Raw genomic sequence first — 15392 nt, 5'->3', positions numbered from 1 at the left:
CTTAATATGCACCTTGGAATAGATTCTAGAAGTTTCTTAGTATGCACCTTGGCATAGATTCTAGAAGTATCTTAATATGCACCTTGGAATAGATTCTAGAAGTATCTTAATATGCACCTTGGAATAGATTCTAGAAGTATCTTAATATGCACCTTGGAATAGATTCTAGAAGTATCTTAATATGCACCTTGGCATAGATTCTAGAAGTATCTTAATATGCACCTTGGAATAGATTCTAGAAGTATCTTAATATGCACCTTGGAATAGATTCTAGAAGTATCTTCATATGCACCTTGGCATAGTCACCACAAGGTGGACTGAAGAGATTACAATGGGATTCTGTAGGAAGCAGTACCTATACTCACCACAAGGTGGACTGAAGAGATTACAATGGGATTCTGTAGGAAGCAGTACCTACACCCACCACAAGGTGGACTGAAGAGATTACAATGGGATTCCAGTGACAGTTTCAGAGGTTTGTGTGTTTTTGATGCATAGAGGACATGTGCTCCTATTTACACTAGAGGGCAGAAGAGCACCTGTTTTGAGCTAAAAGATTGTCACTGTTTTACACAAGGAGGGGAAAATTACCAGCTGATTAATGCTTAGTCAATTCTTCAAAATAAAACAATGATCTAACTTGTTCAGTTTATAACTTTGACTAGGTATTTCCTTGTTCTCACCTAGACACACAAACAAATACACACACACACACACACACACACACACACACACACACACACACACACACACACACACACACACACACACACACACACACAAACACAAGTAGCAGCAGGTAGCCTAGTGGTTAGAGCGTTGGACTAGTAACCAGCAGGTAGCCTAGTGGTTAGAGCGTTGGACTAGTAACCAGCAGGTAGCCTAGTGGTTAGAGCGTTGGACTTGTAACCAGCAGGTAGCCTAGTGGTTAGAGCGTTGGACTAGTAATCAGCAGGTAGCCTAGTGGTTAGAACGTTGGACTAGTAACCAGCAGGTAGCCTAGTGGTTAGAGCGTTGGACTAGTAACTAGCAGGTAGCCTAGCGGTTAGAGCGTTGGACTAGTAACCAGCAGGTAGCCTAGTGGTTAGAGCGTTGGACTAGTAACCAGCAGGTAGCCTAGCGGTTAGAGCGTTGGACTAGTAACCAGCAGGTAGCCTAGTGGTTAGAGCGTTGGACTAGTAACCAGCAGGTAGCCTAGCGGTTAGAGCGTTGGACTAGTAACCAGCAGGTAGCCTAGTGGTTAGAGCGTTGGACTAGTAACCAGCAGGTAGCCTAGCGGTTAGAGCGTTGGACTAGTAACCAGCAGGTAGCCTAGCGGTTAGAGCGTTGGACTAGTAACCAGCAGGTAGCCTAGTGGTTAGAGCGTTGGACTAGTAACCAGCAGGTAGCCTAGTGGTTAGAGCGTTGGACTAGTAACCAGCAGGTAGCCTAGTGGTTAGAGCGTTGGACTAGTAACCAGCAGGTAGCCTAGTGGTTAGAGCGTTGGACTAGTAACCAGCAGGTAGCCTAGTGGTTAGAGCGTTGGACTAGTAACCAGCAGGTAGCCTAGCGGTTAGAGCGTTGGACTAGTAACCAGCAGTTAGCCTAGTGGTTAGAGCGTTGGACTAGTAACCAGCAGGTAGCCTAGTGGTTAGAGCGTTGGACTAGTAACCAGCAGGTAGCCTAGTGGTTAGAGCGTTGGACTAGTAACCAGCAGGTAGCCTAGTGGTTAGAGCGTTGGACTAGTAACCAGCAGGTAGCCTAGTGGTTAGAGCGTTGGGACTAGTAACCAGCAGGTAGCCTAGTGGTTAGAGCGTTGGACTAGTAACCAGCAGGTAGCCTAGTGGTTAGAGCGTTGGACTAGTAACCAGCAGGTAGCCTAGTGGTTAGAGCGTTGGACTAGTAACCAGCAGGTAGCCTAGTGGTTAGAGCGTTGGACTAGTAACCAGCAGGTAGCCTAGCGGTTAGAGCGTTGGACTAGTAACCAGCAGTTAGCCTAGTGGTTAGAGCGTTGGACTAGTAACCAGCAGGTAGCCTAGTGGTTAGAGCGTTGGACTAGTAACCGACTAGTAACCGTTCTGCCCCTGAACAAGGCAGTTAACCCACTGTTCCCTAGGCCGTCATTGAAAATAAGAATTTGTTCTTAACTGACTTGCCTAGTTAAATAAAGGTGGAATATAAAATAAAACACACACACATATCGATCTGAATGGAGATTTATCGTATTCCGCAGGAATAGAAACAATATGTCCTTAAATAATTCTCTCTTTCAGCACCGCTTTATATCCCTGCTCTCACACTGACAGAATGAATCAAAGAAACTTGACATCTTTCAGAGTATGTCGAACACTATAAGAGAGAGAGAGGGGGACAATAAATCTGGTAACACCAAGAAGTGATATTTGTTTCCTACGGGAGTCGTGTAGGACATTGAGGTAATATTACTGTCTGGGCAACACTTCACAGCATTCTGTTTAGACCACCTGTCTGTGTGTGTGTGTGTGTGTGTGTGTGTGTGTGTGTGTGTGTGTGTGTGTGTGTGTGTGTGTGTGTGTGTGTGTGTGTGTGTGTGTGTGTGTGTGTGTGTGTCTGTGTGTATGTGTGTATGTGTGTGTGTGTGTGTGTGTGTGTGTGTGTGTGTGTGTGTGTGTGTGTCCGTCCCCGTCCCCGGGAGCATGGTACTGATAAGTAAACAGGACTAAGGAGGAAAGTCCCCTTTATTGTCCTGTAGATCTCTTTCTCTCTCCCAGTGTTAAACACGGAAATGGACCCCTGCCAGCTAGCAGGTGCTTCCTACAACCCCTCCAACTATTTGACTGCATTTCCAGATGATTTTTAAGGGAACTACGATATGGACAAGGTCCAAACCGGCCAACTGTTCAAATCCATCTGTTGTTTGCAATATTATAATACGGTTACTCATAAACATACCAGACCTGGGCTCAGAAACTATTTCAAATATCACAATTACTTTCACATACATTCGAGGAAAGTATTCACATATATTTTATTTGAAAAGAGAAGTAGTTATATTTGAATGTATCTGGAAATACACTTGGAAAGTATTTGACAGTATTTTAAAATACCTGGGTTAAATTCATGGGAGTGTATTTGAGTCTGTGTATTTGAGAATTCGAAATAAGAATTTGGCAGACAATTAAAATAAAAGTACTTGTTTTGGGCTGTGTATTTGATAATACTCAAATACACACAAAAAAGTATTTTAAATACCAGATACTCAAATACACATGCATTTGAACTCAGGTTTGAAACATACTGAAATGGCAACTAGGGTAACTGCATCATCAAACACAGGCTGTTTGTTAGGAGCTAGCAGCATAAGCATTTCGCTGCACCCACTATAACACCTGCTAACCAGTATATGTGACCAATGAACTTTGAATTGATTTGTTTTTCCAAACGACACCCTATTCTCTGCGGAAATGGAACATAATTCCCTTTTTTTTAGGCACTTTTCTCTCCATGCGTATTTTGACCTTGAACTTAAACATGAGAACATTCACCCTGATATTTTTTTTCTGGGTGGAGATCTAAGAAATGAAGATGTGTCTACAGATACGTCGTATTCTGACCTTGACTTCATTTCTTAATAATTCCACCACCTTTACTTGTGAGGAAACTATAAATAAGGTTGAGCGAACCTGCCAGTTCCAAGGTGGGAAAAGGATCTACTTTATTTTTCCTGAAAGAAATAACACTGTTCTCCATGCACCATAAATGACAAAATTGATAAGAGCCATGGATAAGAGCCATGGATAAGAGCCATGGATAAGAGCCATGGATAAGAGCCATGGATAAGAGCCATGGATAAGAGCTATGGATAAGAGCCATGGATAAGAGCCATGGATAAGAGCCATGGATAAGAGCCATGGATAAGAGCCATGGATAAGAGCCATGGATAAGAGCTAGATAAATGATTCATCAGTTTGAATAAGGGGACTGTAAATATACTTACAGTGCCTTCAGAAAGAATTCACACCCCTTGACTTTTTTCTAATTTTGTTGTTTTACAGCCTGAATTTAAAATTGATTAAATTAAGATTTTTGTCACTGGCCTATACTCAATGCCTCATAATGTTAAAGTGGAATTATGTTTCTTGAAATTTTCACAAATTAAAAGCTGAAATGTCTTGAGTCAATAAGTATTCAACCCATTTGTTATGGTAAGAATAAATAAGCTCAGGAGTAAAAATGTGCTTAACAAGTCACATATTAAGTTCCATGGACTCACTCTGTGCAATAATAGTGTTTAACATGATTTTTGTATGACTACCTTATCTCTGTACCCCACACATACAATTATTTGTGGGGTGCCTCAGTCGAGCAGTTAATTCCAAACACAGATTCAACCACACAGACCAGGGATGTTTTCCTATGCCTCGCAAAGAAGGGCACCTATTGGTAGATGGGTAAAAATAAATAAAAAAACAGACATTGAATATCCATTTGAGCATGGTGAATTTATTAATTACACTTTGGATGGTGTATTAATACACCCAGTCACTACAAAGATACAGGTGTCCTTCCTAACTCAGTTGCCGGAGAGGAAGGAAACTGCTCAGGGATTTCACCATGAGGTCAATGGGGACTTTAAAACAGTTACAGAGTTTAATGGCTGTGATAGGAGATAACTGAGGATGGATTAACTACATTGTAGTTACTCCACAATACTAACCTAAATGACAAAGTCAAAAGAGGGAAGCCTGTACAGAATATAAATATTCCAAAACACGCATCCTGTTTGCAACAAGGCACTAAAGTAAAACTGCAAGAAGGCACTGTACAGACTATACTGTGATGCAGGCCAGGGGGACCTAGGTGACCGTCCTCAGTGCCACACGGTCCATCAGAGTGACACCTTCTATTTATGACACATCCCCTCAGGTAGGGACCAATGGGATTACTCAGAAAGAGGCACATCCATCAGCCTTGTCCAATGGGGCGCCTTGCCTGTGGCAGTGGCTCGCTATAGGTCTAGGTCTAGAAGGAAGTCTGGACGGACAGAAAGCTTCACACACTCATCCACCAACCCACACAAACAGGACAGGGGAGACTATTCACTAAACCGGCGAATAAGTACAGGCATGTCATAGAAAGATGAATGTTCATTAAAACTGAGAACGTATATGAGAACGTTCAGACTCAAATTCTCAATTTGAATGTACAGCTAGATATAAATGGAGAATAAACTGTATGTGTATATAGTAAGCCTTTTTAAACTTCCAACAACAGGGTGATCAAATTAAAACCCTACATTTGTACATGGTTCAATATTCTAGCAGTTTCTATAGTGTTACATGGTCCTATAAACTATCAGATTCCATAGTGTTACATGGTCCTATAAACGATCAGATTCCATAGTGTTACATGGCCCTATATACTATCAGATTCCATAGTGTTACATGGTCCTATATACATGGTCCTATATACTATCAGATTCCATAGTGTTACATGGTCCTATATACATGGTCCTATATACATGGTCCTATATACATGGTCCTATATACTGTCAGATTCCATAGTGTTACATGGTCCTATAAACTATCAGATTCCATAGTGTTACATGGTCCTATATACTATGAGATTCCATAGTGTTACATGGTCCTATATACATGGTCCTATTTACTATCAGATTCCATAGTGTTACATGGTCCTATATACATGGTCCTATATACTGTCAGATTCCATAGTGTTACATGGTCCTATATACATGGTCCTATATACTGTCAGATTCCATAGTGTTACATGGTCCTATATACATGGTCCTATATACTATGAGATTCCATAGTGTTACATGGTCCTATTTACATGGTCCTATATACTATCAGATTCCATAGTGTTACATGGTCCTATATACTATGAGATTCCATAGTGTTACATGGCCCTATAAACTATCAGATTCCATAGTGTTACATGGTCCTATATACATGGTCCTATATACTGTCAGATTCCATAGTGTTACATGGCCCTATATACTATCAGATTCCATAGTGTTACATGGTCCTATATACATGGTCCTATATACATGGTCCTATATACATGGTCCTATATACTGTCAGATTCCATAGTGTTACATGGCCCTATAAACTATCAGATTCCATAGTGTTACATGGTCCTATATACATGGTCCTATATACTGTCAGATTCCATAGTGTTACATGGCCCTATAAACTATCAGATTCCATAGTGTTACATGGTCCTATATACATGGTCCTATATACTATCAGATTCCATAGTGTTACATGGCCCTATATACTATCAGATTCCATAGTGTTACATGGTCCTATATACATGGTCCTATATACATGGTCCTATATACATGGTCCTATATACATGGTCCTATATACTGTCAGATTCCATAGTGTTACATGGCCCTATAAACTATCAGATTCCATAGTGTTACATGGTCCTATATACATGGTCCTATATACATGGTCCTATATACATGGTCCTATATACTGTCAGATTCCATAGTGTTACATGGCCCTATAAACTATCAGATTCCATAGTGTTACATGGTCCTATATACATGGTCCTATATACTATCAGATTCCATAGTGTTACATGGCCCTATAAACATGGTCCTATATACTATCAGATTCCATAGCGTTACATGGTCCTATATACTATCAGATTCCATAGTGTTACATGGCCCTATATACTATCAGATTCCATAGTGTTACATGGTCCTATATACTGTCAGATTCCATAGTGTTACATGGTCCTATATACATGGTCCTATATACTGTCAGATTCCATAGTGTTACATGGTCCTATATACATGGTCCTATAAACTATCAGATTCCATAGTGTTACATGGTCCTATATACTATGAGATTCCATAGTGTTACATGGTCCTATATACATGGTCCTATTTACTATCAGATTCCATAGTGTTACATGGTCCTATATACATGGTCCTATATACTGTCAGATTCCATAGTGTTACATGGTCCTATATACATGGTCCTATATACTGTCAGATTCCATAGTGTTACATGGTCCTATATACATGGTCCTATATACATGGTCCTATATACTGTCAGATTCCATAGTGTTACATGGTCCTAGGGGTTATTTACTGTGTCATGGACGTCATGGAGTGATATACAGTATTGAATATTTTGGAGTCTTTCGTAACTGTGGGATCCTTTTCTCTTGAAATATTAGTCATAGGACAACAATAGGAAAACCATCAGGACAACCATAGATCAACCATAGATCAACCATAGATCAACCATAGGTCAACCATAGGACAACCATAAATCAACCATAGATCAACCATAGATCAACCATCAGGACAACCATAGGACAACCATAGATCAAGCATAGATCAACCATAGGTCAACCATAGATCAACCATAGATCAACCATAGATCAACCATAGGTCAACCATAGGACAACCATAGATCAACCATAGATCAACCATAGATCAACCAAAGATCAACCATAGATCAACCATAGGACAACCATAGATCAACCATAGATCAACCATAGGCCAACCATAGATCAACCGTTAGACAACCATAGGTCAACCATAGGCCAACCATAGATCAACCATAGGACAACCATAGATCAACCATAGGACAACCATAGGACAACAATAGGAAAACCATCAGGCCAACCATAGATCAACCATAGGCCAACCATAGGACAACCATAGATCAACCATAGGTCAACCATAGATCAACCATAGATCAACCATATATCAACCAATAGGACAACCATATATCAACCATAGGACAACCATAGATCAACCATAGATCAACCATAGGACAACCATAGGTCAACCATAGGTCAACCATAGATCAACCATAGATCAACCATAGATCAACCATAGGACAACCATAGATCAACCATAGGACAACCATAGATCAACCATAGATCAACCATAGGTCAACCATAGGACAACCATAGGTCAACCATAGATCAACCATACATCAACCATAGGACAACCATAGGTCAACCATAGATCAACCATAGGACAACCATAGATCAACCATAGGACAACCATAGGTCAACCATAGATCAACCATAGGTCAACCATAGGACAACCATAGATCAACCATAGATCAACCATAGGACAACGATAGATCAGCCATAGGACAACCATAAATCAACCATAGGACAACCATAGATCAACCATAGATCAACCATAGGCCAACCATAGATCAACCGTTAGACAACCATAGGTCAACCATAGGCCAACCATAGATCAACCATAGGACAACCATAGATCAACCATAGGACAACCATAGGACAACAATAGGAAAACCATCAGGCCAACCATAGATCAACCATAGGCCAACCATAGGACAACCATAGATCAACCATAGGTCAACCATAGATCAACCATAGATCAACCATAGATCAACCATAGGACAACCATAGATCAACCATAGGACAACCATAGATCAACCATAGGACAACCATAGGTCAACCATAGGTCAACCATAGATCAACCATAGGTCAACCATAGATCAACCATAGGACAACCATAGATCAACCATAGGACAACCATAGATCAACCATAGATCAACCATAGGTCAACCATAGGACAACCATAGGTCAACCATAGATCAACCATAGATCAACCATAGGACAACCATAGGTCAACCATAGATCAACCATAGGACAACCATAGATCAACCATAGGACAACCATAGATCAACCATAGGTCAACCATAGATCAACCATAGATCAACCATAGGACAACCATAGATCAACCATAGATCAACCATAGGACAACCATAGATCAACCATAGGACAACCATAGATCAACCATAGGTCAACCATAGATCAACCATAGGACAACCATAGGTCAACCATAGGACAACCATAGATCAACCATAGGACAACCATAGATCAACCATAGGACAACCATAGATCAACCATAGGACAACCATAGATCAACCATAGGACAACCATAGGTCAACCATAGATCAACCATAGGACAACCATAGATCAACCATAGATCAACCATAGATCAACCATAGGTCAACCATAGGACAACCATAGATCAACCATAGATCAAACATAGATCAACCATAGGACAACCATAGATCAACCATAGATCAACCATAGATCAACCATAGGCCAACCATAGATCAACCATAGGACAACCATAGATCAACCATAGATCAACCATAGATCAACCATAGGCCAACCATAGATCAACCATAGATCAACCATAGGCCAACCATAGATCAACCATAGGACAAATAAATTAATGAGTGAAGAGAAAAGGACACAAAATGAAAGAATAGTTGAATTAATTAATAAAAATGAATCATGAAATGAATAAACAAGGCACTTTCTTAAATATGTTTTATTTCATAAATCATATCAGTACATTTTATTTAACCTTTATTTAACTAGGCAAGTCAGTTAAGAACAAATTCTTATTTTACAATGACGGCCTAGGAACAGTGGGTTAACTGCCTTGTTCAGGGGCAGAACGACAGATTTGTACCTCTTGGACTCAGGGTGTTGTTGCTTCTCTATGTTTTTCTTAATTTCTATCTTGGACTCAGGGTGTTGTTGCTTCTCTATGTTTCTTCATTTCTATCTTGGACTCAGGGTGTTGTTGCTTCTCTATGTTTTTCTTCATTTCTATCTTGGACTCAGGGTGTTGTTGCTTCTCTATGTTTTTCTTAATTTCTATCTTGGACTCAGAGTGTTGTTGCTTCTCTATGTTTTTCTTAATTTCTATCTTGGACTCAGGGTGTTGTTGCTTCTCTATGTTTTTCTTCATTTCTATCTTGGACTCAGGGTGTTGTTGCTTCTCTATGTTTTTCTTCATTTCTATCATGGACTCAGGGTGTTGTTGCTTCTCTATGTTTCTTAATTTCTATCATGGACTCAGGGTGTTGTTGCTTCTCTATGTTTCTTAATTTCTATCTTGGACTCAGGGTGTTGTTGCTTCTCTAGGTTTCTCTTCATTTCTATTTGACGCTGGTGTTCAGTCTTGTGCAGTGAATAAATGGAAAATGGTGCTATAAGAACCTTTCACTGATGTTAAATAAGAAGCATCTATATTTTCTGTGTGTAGAACATATCCAATGTGTGTATTTAATGGGTTTACACCTAAAGTGGCAATATCTTATTTTAACCATAAAGTTATTCATATCAGGGGGAATTTACAAAGATCACCATCATCAAGATAATACAATTAAATGGTCAACATTCTGGAATGGAGATTAAGTGACAAAAACAACCTGTGGGTCAACAACCTGTTTCCACAAAATAAATTTTAAAACATTTAAAAAAAATAATTGTGATTGTAGTTTAAATAGTTATTGTAGGCTATCATCAAAGTGTCTGTTAAAATACTTAGTGCAATTCCATCTCGTAAAATACATATTATCCAAAACATATGATGTTCATTTGATCATTTAAAGCCACAGCAAATCTGACTAAAAGAAAACTTTAAATTAGATGAATTACATAGTCAGCTAAAGACATATATTCTCTCTATCATACATACTGTACATACATACATACTGTACATACATACATACATACATACATACATACATACATACATACATACACACTGTACATACGTACATACATACATACATACTGTACATACATACATACTGTACATACATACATACATACATACATACATACATACATACATACATACATGCATACATACATACATACATACATACAGTACATGCATACATACATACATACATGCATACATACATACATACCTACATACCTACATACATACACACTGTACATACGTACATACATACATACATACATACATACATACATACATACATACATACATACATACTGTACATACTATACATACTGTACATACATACATACATACATACATACATACATACATACATACATACATACATACATACAGTACATGCATACATACATACATACTGTACATACATACATACATACATACATACATACATACATACATACATACATACATACATACATACATACATATATTTGGAATGTATAGCTTCAAGCTACATGATATGTGTTCATAGTCATAAACACGCAACAAAGAATGTTGCCAAAAAATATATATATATAATCCTAAAAAATCTACAAAAATATATTTATTGTGCTTGAGGTACTTCCTTTTGCATTCAAGTTTCACATAGACAGTACATAATATATATAACTATTGCTCCATTTGCAGTTAATTACGTGTAGCTCCTTAGGACAAAGGCTTATTAATATTATATTATATAATATTAATATTAATAAAACATTTATTTCAATAATTCATTATTCTATTCATTACAGTTATAGTTGATTAGTGCACTAACACCACTCAAACGTAAACTCAGCAACAAAAAAAATAAACGTCCTCTCACTGTCAACTGCGTTTATTTTCAGCAAACTTAACACGTGTAAATATTTGTATGACCGGAACAAGATTCAACAACTGAGACATGTACTGAACAAGTTCCACAGACATGTGACTAACAGAAATGGAATAATGTGTCCCTGAGTAAAGGGGGGGGGGGTCAAAAGTAACAGTCAGTATCTGGTGTGGCCACCAGCTGCATTAAGTACTGCAGTGCATCTCCTCCTCATGGACTGCAGCAGATTTGCCAGTTCTTGCTGTGAGATGTTACCCCACTCTTCCAACAAGGCACCTGCAAGTTCCCTATCCCTCACCCTCCGATCCAACAGGTCCCAGATGTGTTCAATGGGATTGAGATCTGGGCTCATTGCTGGCCATGGCAGAACACTGACATTCCTGTCTTGCAGGAAATCACGCACAGAACCAGCAGTATGGCTGGTGGCATTGTCATGCTGGAGGGTCATGTCAGGATGAGCCTGCAGGAAGGGTACCACATGAGAGAGGAGGATGTCTTCCCTGTAACGCACAGCGTTGAGATTGCCTGCAATGACAACAAGCTCAGTCCGATGATGCTGTGAGACACCGCCCCAGACCATGGCGGACCCTCCACCTCCAAATCAATCCCGCTCCAGAGTACAGGCCTCGGTGTAACGCTCATTCCTTCGATGATAAACGTGAATCCGACCATCACCCCTGGTGAGACAAAACCGCGACTCGTCAGTGAAGAGCACTTTTTGCCAGTCCTGTCTGGTCCAGCAACGTTGGGTTTGTGCCCATAGGTGACGTTGTTGCCGGTGATGTCTGGTGAGGACCTGCCTTACAACAGGCCTACAAGCCCTCAGTCCAGTCTCTCTCAGGCTATTGCGGACAGTCTGAGCACTGATGGAGGGATTGTGCGTTCCAGGTGTAACTCGGGCAGTTGTTGTTGCCATCCTGTACCTGTCCCGCAGGTGTACCGATCCTGTGCTGGTGTTGTTACACGTGGTCTGCCACTGCGAGGAATATCAGCTGTCCGTCCTGTCTTCCTGTAGCACTCTCTTAGACGTCTCACAGTACGGACATTGCAATTTATTGCCCTGGCCACATCTGCAGTCCTCATGCCTCCTTGCAGCATGCCCAAGGCACGTTCACGCAGATGAGCAGGGACCCTGGGCATCTTTCTGTTGGTGTTTTTCAGAGTCAGTAGAAAGGCCTCTTTAGTGTCCTAAGTTTTCATAACTGTGACCTTAATTGCCTACCGTCTGTAAGCTGTTAGTGTCTTAACGACCGTTCCACAGGTGCATGTTCATTAATTGTTTATGGTTCATTGAACAAGCATGGGAAACAGTGTTAAAACGCTTTACAATGAAGATCTGTGAAGTAATTTGGATTTTTACGAATTATCTTTGAAAGATAGGGTCCTGAAAAAGGGACGTTTCATTTTTTGCTGAGTTTAGTTTATGTAAAATATACAATATAAACAAGTTTCAATATTCTTCCAGAAAAATATATATTTTCTGTTCTGTGAAAATAACAGAGAATTTGACTAATTTCACTTCGCATATTTCAAGTTTTAAAAGATTCCCTTTTTTTGCATAACTTTCCTGTGCCGTGTGACGTGTGCAATCACAGTGGTAGTACTGAAATAAAGTGCTTTGATCATTATTTAATCAAGTGATGGATCACTATCAACAATTCTATCATCTCTTTCAAACCAAGATGTTTTTCTGCCAACTTTACCATACAGCCAACTTTTTTTGAGCTTTTCCATAAAGGTTATTGCCGATATCGAAGCCGAAACTTTTATTTGCTCCTAATGATCTAGTAATCATTTCTGATAAATTCTCCCTACGGCTTAGTATGAAATGCAGCTGTTAGTGTGCCTTAATGCTGAGGCGGTATTGGCACGCACTACGCTCTAAAACGCTTGATAGTTACAAGGCAGTGAACGTTAACCATCCTAACCTTTGCAAGGCATGTCACTTCACCCATCTCTTCGCATAGCCCACCCCTAAGCAAGCACTGCTTTCTTACCCACAACTGGATTGATTCATAAAGAATTACTGTGGGGATAAATCTCACTGAATGACCAAAATAATGGAATGAAGTAGGCTAAATCAATAGAAAAGCATGTATCAAATTGTTGCTTACTAAATCTCCCAAAGTCATCCAATTCTTATAATACATTTGAAGGATTAGCCAACTTGCGTCAGGCTGCGTGTGGTAAACTAGATACAGTGCATTCGGAAAGTATTCAGACCCCTTGACTAGTTCCACATTTTGTTACGTTACAGCCTTATTCTAAAATGGATTAAATAGTTTTTTCCCTCATCAATCTACACACAATACCCCATAATGACAAAGCAAAAATGTATTAAAAATTTAAAAAATTAAATATCACATTTACATAATGTATTCAGACCCTTTACTCAGTACTTTGTTGAAGCACCTTTGGCAGCGATTACAGCATCGAGTCTTCTTGGGTATGACGCTGCAAGCTTGGCACACCTGTATTTGGGGAGTTTCTCCCATTCTCCTCTGCAGATCCTCTCAAGCTCTGTCAGGTTGGATGGGGAGTGTCGCTGCACAGCTATTTTCAGGTCTCTCCAGAAATGTTTAATCAGGTTCAAGCCTGGGCTCTGGCTGGGCAACTCAAGAACATTCAGAGACTTGTCCCGAAGCCAGTCCTGCATTGTCTTGGCTGTGTGCTTAGGGTCGTTATCCTGTTGGAAGGTGAACCTTCTCCCCAGTCTGAGGTCCCGAGTGCTCGGGAGCAGGTTTTCATCAAGGATCACTCTGTACTTTGCTCTGTTCATCTTTACCTCAATCCTAACTATTCTCCCAATCCCTGCTGCTGAAAAACATCCCCACAGCATGATGCTGCCACCACCATGCTTCACCGTAGGGATGGTGCCAGGTTTCCTCCAGGTGTGATGCTTGGCATTTAGGCCAAAGAGTTCAATCTTGGTTTCATCAGACCAGAGAATCTTGTTTCTCATGGTCTATGAGTCCTTTAGGTGCCTTTTGGCAAACTCCAAGTGGGTTGTCATGTGACTTTTACTGAGGAGTAGCTTCTGTCTGGCCACTCTACCATAAAGGCTTGATTGGTGGAGTGCTGCAGAGATGATTGTCCTTCTGAAAGGATCTCCCATCCCCACAGAGGAACTCTGGCGTTCTGTCAGAGTGACCATTGGGTTCTTGGTCACCTCCCCTGCCAAGGCCCTTCTCCCCAATTGCCCAGTTTGGCCGGGCGGCCAGCTCTAGGAAGAGTCTTGGTGGTTCCAAACTTCTTCCATTTAAGATTGATGGAGACCACTGTGTTCTTGGGGACCTTCAATGTTGCAGACATTTTTTGGTACCCTTCCCTAGATCTGTGCCTGACACAATCCTGTTTCTAAATTCTACGGACAATTCCTTCAACCTCATGGCTTGGTTTTTGCTCTGACATGCACTGTCAACTGTGGGACCTAATATAGACAGGTGTGTGCCTTTCCAAATCATGTCCAATCAATTGAATTTACTACAGGTGGACTCCAATCAAGTTGTAGAAACATCTCAAGGATGATCATTGGAAACAAGATGCACCTGAGCTCAATTTCGAGTCTTACAGCAAAGGGTCTGAATACTTAGGTAAATAAGGTATATAATTTGTAATACATTTCTAAAAACCTGTTTTCGCTTTGTCATTATGGGTTATTGTGTGTTGATTTATTGGGACAGCACTGCTTTGAGACATGCGTTGGGACTCATCTTGATAAATCAATCAATGTCAGATTTGTGTTTTCACTGAATCTCCGTCTGGATATTGGTTAGGCTACAATTAGGCTGGGAAATGTTAGCTAAATTGAGGTGAGTGATGCTCATGATCATCTAGTCTGATGTATCAGAACATTTAGTCTAGTTGGCTGATTTATCAGAACATTTAGTCTAGTTGGCTGATTTATCAGAACATTTAGTCTAGTTGGCTGATTTATCAGAACATTTAGTCTAGTTGGTTGATTTATCAGATCATTTAGTCTAGTTGGCTGACTTATCAGAACATTTAGTCTAGTTG

Source organism: Salmo trutta, chromosome 1 (assembly GCF_901001165.1).
Source record: "Salmo trutta chromosome 1, fSalTru1.1, whole genome shotgun sequence".
NCBI classification, from domain to species: Eukaryota; Metazoa; Chordata; class Actinopteri; order Salmoniformes; family Salmonidae; genus Salmo; species Salmo trutta.
This window is presented reverse-complemented; position numbering follows the sequence as displayed.